General features: G+C 38.5%; 1 long non-coding RNA gene across 1 annotated transcript in view; it reads right to left on the reverse strand.

The window, feature by feature from the left end:
• Positions 1 to 8,911: 8,911 nt before the first annotated feature.
• LOC108531302 (uncharacterized) overlaps positions 8,912 to 9,406 on the reverse strand; it is a 93,574-nt gene continuing 93,079 nt past the window's right edge. Inside the window, exon 3 of the long non-coding RNA XR_001886128.1 lies at positions 8,912 to 9,386. This is a non-coding gene — a long non-coding RNA (uncharacterized LOC108531302). The remainder of the gene's footprint in view (positions 9,387 to 9,406) is intronic.

Below are 9,406 nucleotides of genomic sequence, written 5' to 3' on the forward strand. Positions count from 1 at the left end.
GCTTCTCTTGATGGGTTTCCCTGGGCACTGGGCAGAACCTCTATTGATTTAATGGGCTTTGTCTGTGGAAGCTTTGTAGATTTATCTTTCTTGCACGATCAAATAGCACATATTTGTTTCCTTTCTCCACAAAAATAAGAATGCTGCTGGTGTGCAGTGTATTGGTTTCGCTTCTATTCATTTGGCTTAACTACTTAAACCACAATTTAGTCCCAAAATGGAAAAAAATGAGAAGTCATAGATACAAGATCAGAAATCAAGACTTTTTGCTTTATTTAGTTTCTTCCAGCATGTTTTGGAATGACCTGCTGATAACTGTTTTCTTCTCCTATAATATGTTCTCTTTTGTGTATAGGGATTATAGATCCTAGAGTTAGATCTATAAGGGACTTATAGGGACTTTGTGAAAAATTTTTAATTCAGTCCCCTGATTTTTGAAGCCCATGGGAGTTTAAAAACTGTATCAGTTACAGAGCCCAGCATTGGTTGAATATGGATCCAAACATGGGCTGTTTTTCCTACACAGTGGCATTGTTTCAGAGGCAGGATACCCAGGGCTCAGCCAATGACATCGTTTGCAATTTGCTTTGAGGTACTGCCTGATGCCAGGATTTTAAACAACCTGTTTCTTGGTTGTCCGGGAGCCCCCAGGCTGTTACTCCTCTTCTGCATTCACCATCTCAGTCCTATATACTTTACTCAGGAGACCTCTATAACTGTCTTGTCTACCCTCTGCTTGTTTACTTTTGGAGGTACTCTTCTTGGGCACATCTTTGACAACAGCTTTGCTTGGAGCTTCCTGAGAATCTGAATGTCCTAACATTCATGAGGGCCCCTCAGGAGTCAGCATCGGAAGAGCCTTTCAAAATACTCTAGAATCCTACACATCTCTTCTTCAAGGAGCTGTTTTTTTAGTTCTTTAGTTACGTCTTCATCTTGGAGGGCCCTTGTCTAATAACTATGACCCTTTTTGAGCACTAATGAGTTTTGGCATTCTGAAGCTCTCCCAGATACTGACTAGCACCCTGGGAGTTTGGTCAAGTTCTTGGTAGAAGTTCGACCTTCCCATTCTCTGTTTCCTCACCACCATTCAGAATGAGCTCTGGTACCCTGAATAAGCCTAATCCATGGCTAATCTTCAACATTGACAACCTTGTAGTGTGGGTTCCCAGGTTTGTTTATTGTGTTATTAAGGGGGAGCTGCAGAAATTCACACAATCACAGGACTGGAAGGGAGCCTACTGGTCATTGAATGCTTGCATCACCCCTACCAAATCACTGCCAAGTAATTATTTAGCCTCTTGGGAAACTTATTACCTCCCAAGGTGGTTCATTTTAATTCAGACAGCTTCAACTGGTGGGAAATTCTTTTTCATACCTATTCAGTTTGATGTGTTTCTTGTATTGAGTAAACCAGAATTCCTATTAATTAAACTCCCGACAGTCTTTCCAGAGTTGACTTACCGTGTTACTTTTGGGAGGAAAACTTATTTGCATTTATGGAACTTGGTGGATCCTGCCTTGTGAAATTCAGAATGCAGCCTTACATAATCAACAGATCTTTAGTGGGCATTTAATGTAAAATACTTGTTGAACTAAGTTGAATTATTCTCTCCATAAAGCAGTGATGGCTAGGAGTATAGTACTTTTAGAATGCATCATTATTTTGGCAGCTACTGCCTTGGACTCTCAGTTATTTTATATGCACAGGTCTTGCCTGCATAGCCTGTTGTTGTTTTTTTATTTTATTTTATTTATTTATTTATTTATTTTTGAGACAGAGTCTCACTCTGTCACCCAGGCTGGAGTGCAATGGTGTGGTCTCAGCTCACTGCAACCTCTGCCTCCTGGGTTCAAGCGGTTCTCCCACCTCAGCCTCCTGAGTAGCTGGGACTACAGGCGTGCACCACTACACCCGGCTAATTTTTGTATTTTTAGTAGAGATGGGGTTTCACCATGTTGGCCAGGCTGGTTTCGAACTCCTGACCTCGTGATCCTCCTGCCTGTACCTCCCAAAGTGCTGGGATTACAAGCGTGGGTCACTGCGCCTGTCCTAGCATAGCCTGTTGTTAAGCTTCTTGGAGTGTGGACCTGTCTTGTATGTGCAGTCCCCGAAAGGCCTTACTCACGACCTTGCATTCACAAGATCAGCTAGTGAAAGAAAGTGAAAGTGCAAGAATTGTTCCTCCTGACACTTAACTGCTTTTCTTGTTTGCCCCAGGTGATGATTGGTGGTAGTGGCAGTGGGTACATGTGTGTTGGCATAAGCCCAGGGCCAACTCTCTTTTATTGAGGGTCTTATAACTAATCTCCCAACAGAAAGAAGTATTTCCAGGCTGGCCTACAAAAACCTATTCCATTTCTGTTTCTGACATAAGCCTGCAGCACTGGTGGAGCTACAGTTGGGGTTAAATTGACACTTGGGTGTTGGTCTGGCAACCTGACAACCACATACCAGGAACACCCTTCTCTACTCATCTGCCTGGTGCATACTTCCTCATTCTTTAGGCCTCAGTGGAATGTCTCTTTGTGGAACCTTCCTGATCCGCCCAGGCAGAGGGCTCACCTCTTTTTTCTTGTTCTCACTGTACTGTGGATAGTCCTCTATCTTTCCACATGCTGCCTTGCCTATGTATCATTTCTATCACTGTCTCCTTTGTTCTTCTGTGAACTTCTGGAGGAACGAGATTGTATCTCACTTTCTCTTCTACTGTGCCAAGAACAGTGCCAAGTAAGAAGATACTTGGTGAATGTCTTTGAAGGAATGACTACTGAAGTATATGAGTTGTTGGTGTAGAGATATGCATTCCCAAGTGCTAGAGAATCTATTTGCAAGCATAGTTTTGGAGTATAACATTTTTTGAAGCTGAGCATTACTTGCACTGCTTTGTGTGCTGTCAGGGTTCTGCCAGGGTAGGCATGACTCGACAGCATCCTTCCAGTTAACCCAGTGACAGTCCTGTGGTATGGCTAAGCCACGAGCTGGAACAGGAACCAAGTGAGGCAGGCCCTGAGGATAGAGACCTGTTTTAGATCATGAGAGAGGACGGTTGGCAAATAGAAGGTGGTATCCACTGGGTATGGCAACCAAGCATGGATCAGAAAAGCAGTTGGCTTTACAGAGTCTAATGGAATAAGGAGAAGTCCTAAAGGTGGTTGAACATAGCAGTAGGAATCGAGGGAGATATCTTGTACTTCTGATGCTCTCAAATATAGGCTATTAATGGTCAGCCAGCATCAGGGAAGGCTGCCAGGAGTGAAGAGGTAAGGGATTAAAGGATGTACTGACAAGGACCTGGCAGAGCTCTAAACCAAGAGGGACACTGGCATAAAGCCTTTTTGTCATTCCTTTATCAAATATTTATATCTGCTGTGAAAATGCTTCCAAGAGGAGGTGAATTCTTGATCTGATTATCAGAAGGAGAAGAAAGAAGATGCCCAGTTACCAGCACTGGGACATCCGATCAGGGCTGGACTAAGTAAGTATGGTGACATGATGTGAATTCCTCCTTATGGGGCTAGAACTCCCTTAGTGTCTTTTGTTTTTACTTAGGATTGATCGTAGAGGCAGGATGGGGCAGAGCTTCTGGGGTCAAATAAACCCAACAGTGGAAAGAAGAAGGCCTAGGGGTTACAGTACCAAGAAGGGCCTGACAAACCATCACTTCACTGATAGAACTGGATCCAACCTAGAGTTGTTCATTAACATTAAATTGTTGAATGGCCACACCAAATGGTGGCATTACATAGCACAGTACAGGAAACACTGATTTTTATAACATCTTCTACTTGAAAAATAGTCCATACTTAACCAAAATACTTTCACATTTCACTAGATTCCAAAATTCTTTGATATAAACAGGGTGTTATATCCATTATTTTTAAGAGGACATCGAAGCACTAACAATTTAAATAGATGGTTTAACTCCTGGCTAGCTAGTGGCAGAGGCAGAACTAGAACTATGGGCTCCTTATTGATAGGTCACTGCTCTTTCCTTTATCTCATTGCTTTGCTTGTGTGATACTGTGACAACTCTTGGAGGCCACCTTTGCTGATAATTCAGTCCAGGTCTGATTGACTTTTGGGAAACAGGACCTGCTGAGTCTGAGCATTCAAGAATATACGCTCAGCCATAATCATGAGCCCAAGTATTGTTTCAGATACTTGCTTTAGGAAATATGCTTGAGTTCTGATAGTGGGCTATTATCTCTTTTAGGAGGTCTCCTTAAGTGTACTCAAGTAAATTAGCAATGCCAGATATTTTAAAATATCAGTTTCTAGTAAAATGCTTCAATTTTGTGACTTCATTATGTTGCTGCATTACTGAGTTCCCCTGATGTGTCAGGCACTATTGTAAGATTTGAAGACATGGCAATAAACAAAATAGAAAAAATTCTGTTTTCGTCATAGGAATTTTATTCTAGTTGGGGAGGGGTGCTTGTGAAGGAGGCGAACAAAACCAAGTAAAATATAAAGTATGTCAAATGTTGATAAGAGAAAAAATACAACAAGGAATTGGGACAGGATATATGGGGTAAGGGGACAGGGATTGCAATTTTAAATAAGATGGTTAGGGGAAAGGCTCCACAGTAAATGTAAAGGAAATACATCACTATGTACATCTTCAAAATCTACAAACATTAATATTAAATTTCCAAAGTAATTATCTATAATTATGAGCAAACAAACAAAATATTAATGAGTATACAAACACAGCCACACCTACACACAGATGCATACACATATGTACATATAAAATCTAGCACTTACTTTTCAAATTAACTCCCCACTCTTTATGCACCTAAAAGATGAAATAAGTTTGAATTTATGTTTTGTGCAACTATAAGAATATGGAATGTAGCTATTACTAATCTCTGCTTTTTTGACTGCAGACCTCCCACCGTTTAGCTCAGTGATAAAATTCCACAATAAATTTTGACTTGAAAGATTTTAGGATATCATGAAAATGGGAATGACGAATGAAGGCTGAGATGAGGCAAATATTTGGCAAATCCTGTGAAGCACTTAGAGCAAGCTTTATTAAGTGTGGTGGAATCAGATAATCATTACTGGTTTTATTTTATCTGGAGTCAAACTTTATTAAAATAAAACATTTTCTGTGGGTTTTCTAATTAGCCTAACAATTTACTGGTCTCCAAAGATCTTTGTAGATGGTGACTTTGGTACAGAGTTCTAAAGCAGAGGACTCTCTAGATCTGGAAAGAAGTTGGAAAATAATTTCTTTAAAACAAAACAAAAAACGTCCCAGGAAACACCATGAGAGAATATTTTGTGACATATTGGGAATTCAGTTGAAAGGTATTATTAGGAAGTCGATGGCAAGCTGAGTCCCCAAATGCTCAGTTTGTCATTGTTTAGAACCGCAAAGACCTAGGAGGAAATGTTGTAGCTGCCCTCTTGTGGCCAAATTGAAAGTTTTACCTCTTTGTCTTGATACTGGTAAGAAACAATGATACATTTTTTCCCTGGAGTTATTCATTTAATAATCTAAGAGTAATGAAACATTTAACATTTTCAAATGGGCTCAAAAAAAAAAAAAAAAACCTTCCCCCCAAAGCAAGNGATACTGTGACAACTCTTGGAGGCCACCTTTGCTGATAATTCAGTCCAGGTCTGATTGACTTTTGGGAAACAGGACCTGCTGAGTCTGAGCATTCAAGAATATACGCTCAGCCATAATCATGAGCCCAAGTATTGTTTCAGATACTTGCTTTAGGAAATATGCTTGAGTTCTGATAGTGGGCTATTATCTCTTTTTAGGAGGTCTCCTTAAGTGTACTCAAGTAAATTAGCAATGCCAGATATTTTAAAATATCAGTTTCTAGTAAAAATGCTTCAATTTTTGTGACTTCATTATGTTGCTGCATTACTGAGTTCCCCTGATGTGTCAGGCACTATTGTAAGATTTGAAGACATGGCAATAAACAAAATAGAAAAAATTCTGTTTTCGTCATAGGAATTTTATTCTAGTTGGGGAGGGGGTGCTTGTGAAGGAGGCGAACAAAAACCAAGTAAAATATAAAGTATGTCAAATGTTGATAAGAGAAAAAATACAACAAGGAATTGGGACAGGATATATGGGGGTAAGGGGGACAGGGATTGCAATTTTAAATAAGATGGTTAGGGGAAAGGCTCCACAGTAAATGTAAAGGAAATACATCACTATGTACATCTTCAAAATCTACAAACATTAATATTAAATTTCCAAAGTAATTATCTATAATTATGAGCAAACAAACAAAAATATTAATGAGTATACAAACACAGCCACACCTACACACAGATGCATACACATATGTACATATAAAATCTAGCACTTACTTTTCAAATTAACTCCCCACTCTTTATGCACCTAAAAGATGAAATAAGTTTGAATTTATGTTTTTGTGCAACTATAAGAATATGGAATGTAGCTATTACTAATCTCTGCTTTTTTGACTGCAGACCTCCCACCGTTTAGCTCAGTGATAAAATTCCACAATAAATTTTGACTTGAAAGATTTTAGGATATCATGAAAATGGGAATGACGAATGAAGGCTGAGATGAGGCAAATATTTGGCAAATCCTGTGAAGCACTTAGAGCAAGCTTTATTAAGTGTGGTGGAATCAGATAATCATTACTGGTTTTATTTTTATCTGGAGTCAAACTTTATTAAAATAAAACATTTTCTGTGGGTTTTCTAATTAGCCTAACAATTTACTGGTCTCCAAAGATCTTTGTAGATGGTGACTTTGGTACAGAGTTCTAAAGCAGAGGACTCTCTAGATCTGGAAAGAAGTTGGAAAATAATTTCTTTAAAAACAAAACAAAAAACGTCCCAGGAAACACCATGAGAGAATATTTTGTGACATATTGGGAATTCAGTTGAAAGGTATTATTAGGAAGTCGATGGCAAGCTGAGTCCCCAAATGCTCAGTTTGTCATTGTTTAGAACCGCAAAGACCTAGGAGGAAATGTTGTAGCTGCCCTCTTGTGGCCAAATTGAAAGTTTTACCTCTTTGTCTTGATACTGGTAAGAAACAATGATACATTTTTTCCCTGGAGTTATTCATTTAATAATCTAAGAGTAATGAAACATTTAACATTTTCAAATGGGCTCAAAAAAAAAAAAAAAAAACCTTCCCCCCAAAGCAAGATTCAGCAGATCGGTCAATACATACCTTTTAATGGGGCAAAACTCCCAGCTATTGGTAAATTATAATAAAATTGTGGTCCCTTCCACTACACCCCAAGTAAAGTCATCTGAGACTTTTAAAGGAAATACCTGAGTCTACAAATACTTTCTGGTGGAGGTGGTGGGGGCTAACTGCAGAGGAACATGTAGGAAATAATAACGGGAAGTGCTTTGGTGCCTGTCAGCTGGGTGATCAAGGCTCAGTCACTTAACCCAAGAGCTTAGACTTTAGTTTTCTCACATGTAAAATGAGATTGCTCAAAGGCAACTTCTAATACCACTTTTAGCTCTAAAACTCTACACATATGTGACCGGATGGACAAAACAAACGGCTTTTTGGTCTCTGGAATTTCTTTCCTTTCTGCCTGTGTGGCTTTATGATTAGTGAACCAAAAAGTCGTGAGGGGAATTACGTGATGAAACCTTTGAAAATTGCAGGGCTACAGGGAGATTCGTAGAACTGCCCCCACTGGTCTTGTGATAATTTTTCAGTTTATTTATACAAGTATTGACTTTATTAAGTATCAACTATGTGCTATGCATTATTCTTGGTGCCAGTAATACAAAATAAGTGGAGAGGAGAATCCTTGTCTTTAAAGTGTTTGTAGTGTTTATAGTTTGAAGAAATCAAAATTCAATCATTTCTATGTAGCCTTACACAGTTTGCTTATATGTTCATATGGTTCTGGAAATATTACGGGGAACTTACCTTAACTTTGTCTCGAAAGAGTTTTGAGGTGGGATCGCCTTGAAGCTTAGCAAAACTCCCAGTGAACTTTGGCAAGAGCTGGGTCTGGACTCAAAATTCTGAGTTCAGGAGAAGTGTGCTCTTTGGTGAAGCTTCCAGTGAAAGAGGTGTCTGACTATGCCCTGGTCATTCTGAAAACTGCTCTTCCATGGGCCATTTTTTAACATAAAAGGAAATTCTAGTAAGTCCTATATCTTTTTGGAAAATGCCTTTTCTGTGTTCTGCTTTTACATTCATAACATACTATGAAATGGCTAATTTTATAAGATTGTGTTTTGAATGATTTATGAATTTATTCAAAATTTTTACTTTATCAGGTTAAGATTGTTTTCTTGGGTTTATTTATTCCTCAAGTCTTTGTGCATGTTCTGATGTCTCAAGTAGATAAATAGTCTTAAATTTGGCAACACTAATTGTTTTGGATGTGAGAAAATTTAAGCTATACATTATTAAAATGAAAGTTGATTTATGTTATTAGTCATACATATATACACGTGTGCTATGATTAGGTTACAGGAGCTTGATAAAAATGATTATTCTAGATTACAAGAAGTTCTGGGAGGACCTCCTGATGACAAATTTTTTTCCCTGTTGCCTTGGTATTTTCGGAATATCTTACACATCATCTACTATATGTGGCTTTGTTGTAAGTTAGAATTTGGTTAGATAGAACATTTGAACTCTATTCAACTTGGCAATGTGAAGAGCCTGGAGTCCAGTGATTCGTCTTTAGGGCGGTGTTTGGGGAATAACAAAATATTTCAGAATCATTAAGGGTATTCCAAAAGGGAATTTGGGAGTGGTTGAGATGCTTTGTGTGCTTCTAAGAAGGCAGGATGGGAGAGATTAGAAGAGGAAAATGGTTTTAAGATTTCACTCACAGATTCGTAAATATAGTCAACATTGCTGCAGGTCCATAACACAATGAAATGATTACAAATTGGTAAAAAGATGATGGCTCTTTCTGGTCTCAGTTTAATGAAACTGAGATGTTAAAACAAAAAACAATTTACATGTTACAAAGGTAGGGCTATTCATGTGTGATATTAGAGCTCTTCCCTGGCCAAAACTATCTGAAGACTTTTAGATAAAGTCTTTTAAATAAGTTGGTGATATCATTTTGATACAAATGGCGACACCACAGATCACTTCTTTATACAGATTTTCATGTAGAGATGCTCTGAGGAAGGCACTGTGAAGTCCTGGAAAGAATAAAGACCTGGTTCAGAATATGCTGTAATTTGCTGGTTGTGTGGTGTTAGGTAAGTTCTTTAGCCCCAGGATCCACACTTACAAATTGAAGTGATTCTTCTTCTCTCATAGGCTTGTTCAGAAAAGGCTCCATGTTTTCTTCTTGCCACATCTTCCAGGTTTCTAGGAGAGTTTTGCTACATACCTAACTGATCTCCAAGATCATGTCAATCATTAAGGCCTAAAGAACTAAAAAAAAAAAAAAAAAA

This window comes from Rhinopithecus bieti, unplaced genomic scaffold, assembly GCF_001698545.2.
Source record: "Rhinopithecus bieti isolate Rb0 unplaced genomic scaffold, ASM169854v2 scaffold_7414, whole genome shotgun sequence".
Taxonomy (NCBI): domain Eukaryota; kingdom Metazoa; phylum Chordata; class Mammalia; order Primates; family Cercopithecidae; genus Rhinopithecus; species Rhinopithecus bieti.